We start from the raw sequence: 5,000 nt of genomic DNA, 5'->3' as shown, positions 1-5,000 counted from the left end.
ACACCACGTCATTGGACTTAGTCGATTTTACTCAAATTTTTTGGCACCAGAGCCGGACCCCGCCACGCGCGCCGGGCTCGTGCCCAGGAAAGACGCACCCTGCCTGGGGTGCACTTTACATAAAACCGGCCTGTCTTTTCCTGGAGGTCTCGTACTTCCAGAGCTCCGACGGGGGGGGCGTAGTCTGGATTTTATATGCCCACCCAGAGCGAGTCTGAGTGGGACTCACGACGGTCTGATCAATGGTAGGGGGTGCTCTGTGTTTTGCACCACCACACTTGCCCTCTTCCATACAGCCCCGAAGGCCCGTTTTAGGACCGTCTTCCCTCCAGGTCGAGCTCCAGGGGGTGTCGGGCGAATCTGACTCTGGCCCAGGACGGGCCACCCTCCCTGGGCTGGCCAGGGAGGTCTGAGACCATGGAGCTTTGAACCCACGTCACGCCATTGGACTTAGTCGATTTTTCTCAATTTTTTTGGCACCAGAGCCGGACCCCGCCACGTGCGCCGGGCTCGTGCCCAGGAAAGATGCACCCTGCCTGGGGTGCACTTTTCAGAAAACCAGCCTGTCTTTTCCTGGAGGTCTCGTACTTCCAGAGCTCCGACGGGGCGTAGTCTGGATTTTATATGCCCACCCAGAGTGAGTCTGAGTGGGACTCACGACGGTCTGATCGCTGGTAGGGGTCCTCTGTGTTTGCCACCACCACGCTTCCCCCTCTCTCATACATCCCCGAAGGCCCGTTTTAGGACCGTCTTCGCTCCAGGCGGAGCTCCAGGGGTGGCGGGCAAATCTGAATCTGGCCCAGGACGGGCCACCCTCCCTGGGCTGGCCAGGGAGGTCTGAGGGCATGGAGCTTTGGAACCACACCACGTTATTGGACTCTGTCTATTTTTTCCCCCAAACTTTGGCACCAGAGCCGGACCACCACACCATGTGCGCTGGGCTCGTGCCCAGGAAAAGATGCACCCTGCCTGGGGTGCACTTTTCAGAAAACCAGCCTGTCTTTTCCTGGAGGTCTCGTAACTTCCAGAGCTCCAGCGCGGCGTAATCTGGATTTTTACATGCCCACCCAGAGTGACTCTGAGTGGGACTCACGACGGTCTGATCGCTGGTAGGGGGTCCTCTGTGTTTGCCACCACCACGCTTCCCCTCTCTCATACATCCCCGAAGGCCCGTTTTAGGACCGTCTTCGCTCCAGGCGGAGCTCCAGGGGTGGCGGGCGAATCTGAATCTGGCCCAGGACGGGCCACCCTCCCTGGGCTGGCCAGGGAGGTCTGAGGGCATGGAGGTTTGGAGCCACCGCACATTTTTTGTACTCTGTCGTTTTTCGAGATCTGGGCTTCAGAGTCGAGCCCAGGCTCCGTTTCAAGGTGGGCATTGGGCTTCGTTCTTGCCCAGGAGACCCGCACCCTGCCTGGGATGCACTTTTCAGAGAAACCGGGCCGCCTTTTCCTGGAGGTTCTCGTGTTTTTCAGAGCTCCACCACAGCAGAGATTGAATCCTCTTCCCCAGCCAGAGTGCACCCTCTCTGGCTTGGGTGAGTGCCTTGAGTGCCCTGGAGGTCCGAACCAACAGCACGTTTATGGACTTTGTCTATTTTTCCAAATTCGACTCCAGAGTCAAGCCGGCCAAGGGGCTCTCTGAAGGCCCCTCTCTCCCTCCCTCATCCTCTACAAGAGCCCCATGGTCCGTTTTAGGACCGTCTTCGCTCCAGGCGGAGCTCCAGGGGTGGCGGGGGAAATCTGAGTCTGGCCCAGGACGGGCCACCCTCCCTGGGCTGGCCAGGGAGGTCTGAGGGCATGGAGGTTTGGAGCCACCGCACCTTTTTGGACTCTGTCGTTTTTCGAGATCTGGACTTCAGAGTCGAGCCCAGGCTCCGTTTCAAGGTGGGCATCGGGCTTTATTCGTGCCCAGGAGACCCCGCACCCTGCCTGGGATGCACTTTTCAGAGAAATCGGGCCGTCTTTTCCTGGAGGTTTCGCGTTTTTTTTTTTTTTCAGAGCTCCACCACAGCAGAGATTGAATCTGCTTCCCCAGCCAGAGTGCACCCTCTCTGGCTTGGGTGAGTGCCTTGAGTGGCCAGGGCCAACATCACCCACGGGCATCGGGCTTTATTCGTGCCCATGAGACCCGCACCCTGCCTGGGATGCACTTTTCAGAGAAACCGGGCCGTCTTTTCCTGGAGGTTTCGCGTTTTTTTTTTTTCAGAGCTCCACCACAGCAGAGATTGAATCTGTTTCCCCAGCCAGAGTGCACCCTCTCTGGCTTGGGTGAGTGCCTTGAGTGGCCAGGGCCAACATCACCCACGGGCATCGGGCTTTATTCGTGCCCATGAGACCCGCACCCTGCCTGGGATGCACTTTTCAGAGAAACCGGGCCGTCTTTTCCTGGAGGTTTCGCGTTTTTCCAGAGCTCCACCACAGCAGAGATTGAATCTGCTTCCCCAGCCAGAGTGCACCCTCTCTGGCTTGGGTGAGTGCCTTGAGTGGCCAGGGCCAACATCACCCACGGGGCATCGGGCTTTATTCGTGCCCAGGAGACCCGCACCCTGCCTGGGATGCACTTTTCAGAGAAATCGGGCCGTCTTTTCCTGGAGGTTTCGCGTTTTTTCCAGAGCTCCACCACAGCAGAGATTGAATCTGCTTCCCCAGCCAGAGTGCACCCTCTCTGGCTTGGGTGAGTGCCTTGAGTGGCCAGGGCCAACATCACCCACGGGCATCGGGCTTTATTCGTGCCCATGAGACCCGCACCCTGCCTGGGATGCACTTTTCAGAGAAACCGGGCCGTCTTTTCCTGGAGGTTTGGCGTTTTTCCAGAGCTCCACCACAGCAGAGATTGAATCTGCTTCCCCAGCCAGAGTGCACCCTCTCTGGCTTGGGTGAGTGCCTTGAGTGGCCAGGGCCAACATCACCCACGGGGCATCGGGCTTTATTCGTGCCCAGGAGACCCGCACCCTGCCTGGGATGCAGATCGGTTTGTGTGAGTCCTGGTTGTGTGAGCGTTACCCTTCTACATCACCCCCAAGGCCCGTTTTAGGACCGTCTCGGCTCCGGGCGGACAGCCGGGGGGCGGGGGGCGAATCTGCCTCCGGCCCGGGTCGGAGCTCCCTCCCCGGGGCCGTGCGTGGAGACCCGTCGCGCCCGGAGCTCCCGTGCAACCCCACGTTTTGGACTTGGGTTTTGGAGCGAGCGAGCGGGGTCGAACCCCGGGGGCCGAGCCGCCACGGAGTCCCCGAGCCCCGGGGACGAAGCCCCGGGAGCGAGGTCCCTCCGTGGAGGCGCGAGCCCCCAGGGCCCGGCCGCCCGCCCGGGGAGGAGAGCGCACGCTCCCCTACCCCTCAGAACCCACGTGGCTGGTTGCAGCAGACCCTGTGCACCGGAGGTTCCTCCAGGAGCGCGGGGCTGGGTGCTCTAAGCCCAAGTCATACAGGCAACCATGCCTCCCCGGGACTCCCCCTGCGAGCGGCGGCTGTTTGAAGGACGGTAACCCCACCGCACGGGGCTTCAAACGACCGTAGCTCTCCGAAGGCGGCTCCGATCGACGCCAAATTTTTGTCGGCTGGAGAACGGGACGAGACCTTTCGAATGAGACCGCCCCCAGCCCCGTGGGCCCCCGGGGGCCCGAGATACGGGCCCCCAAAGCGCCCCGGAAGCGGAAAAACGCAAATATCTCGCCGAAAACTCGACGTGCCCGGCCGAGGCCGGGCTCATTCGAACCGTCTCGCCGAGCTGAACGCGTCCATATGCGTTTCGTCGTTTTTGGTCGAGTATTCGCGGAGATATCGGCCGAAAACCCTCGGCCGCGCTCTGAAATGGCGCCCGCCGATGACGTCACGATCCCGGGAGAAAATCGCCCGTATCTCCGCGACGCGAAGGCCCAGAGAGCTCAAATTTGGGTGGCGAGGTCCCACGGGGGCCCTCGCTCGAACCAGGGCGGCGGCGGGCCCCGGGGACGCCCCCTACCGGATCGCCGTTCGCCGGGACCCCCGACTTTGAACGGCTATAACTCGGGGACCCGGGCGAGTTGGACCTCGTGGGTGGGCTCTTTCGAAAGGCCCCGTCCGGCACTACGGTCGATTCGAGTTTGGGGAAGATTGGCCCGGGGGTTCGCGAGATATAAGCCAAAAACGCCGCGCCTTTGACCGGGCCTAACTCCCTGACCCCGAGGCCCCCGGGGACGCGGGTGGCCTCTTTGGATAGGGCCCCCCGAGGCCTACGGAAGACCCGAGTTTGAAATTTTTTCGCCCGGCCGTTTTCGAGATATCGGCGAAAAACGGAATCTTCCCGTCCGGTGGGTGGGTGGGTGTGGGTGTGGGTGTCTCCGGGGGGCGGGGGGACTTCCAGGACCCCGGGGGGGCCACCTGGCCGTGCCCGAGGACGGTGCACCTCCCTGGGTGTGCCGTCAGAGCCTCCGGGGCCCCGGAAGTCCCCGCCCACTGCACGTTTTCGGACTTTGAGGGATTTTCGGGCCCCGAATTCGAACGCCCGTAGCTCGGGGACCCGGCGGCCCAGAGACACCGGACTCGGGTCAAGTGTGGCGTCCCGGCGGGCCCCTCGCAAAGAGCCCGCCCCCGAGCTCCGGGGCCCCCGGGTCCCGGAGAAAAGGGGCCCGACGTGTCGGGGGGGCGCCCGGGAAGGAAAGGTCCCAGGGGCCCGGGGCAGGCGGGGTCCGAGAGGGCCCGTGGGGAGCCCCCGACACCCGAAAGGGCGAGCCGCTGGGACCTCCCCTCTCCGAGATACGGGCCGTTTTCTCCGAAAGTCGCCCGCGCGTAACGGGGCCCATCTCGGGACCGGGAGGTCCCAGCGGCTCGCGGCGGCGGGTGCGGGGCCCGCTCTCGGGGACCTTGCTCCTCCCGCCGTCCCGAGCCACGGGGACCTTCCGGTCCCGAGATACGGCCACTTCCTGTCCAGCTTTGACCGGGTGTAACTCGAAAAGTAAGCCGAGTTGGGGCTCCACACTCGGGGGTATTGGGGGCCTCTGGGAGGGCCCCCCACGCCGGGTG

This window comes from Pimephales promelas, chromosome 2, assembly GCF_988280905.1.
Source record: "Pimephales promelas chromosome 2, fPimPro1.hap1.1, whole genome shotgun sequence".
Classification (NCBI taxonomy): Eukaryota; Metazoa; Chordata; class Actinopteri; order Cypriniformes; family Leuciscidae; genus Pimephales; species Pimephales promelas.
This window is presented reverse-complemented; position numbering follows the sequence as displayed.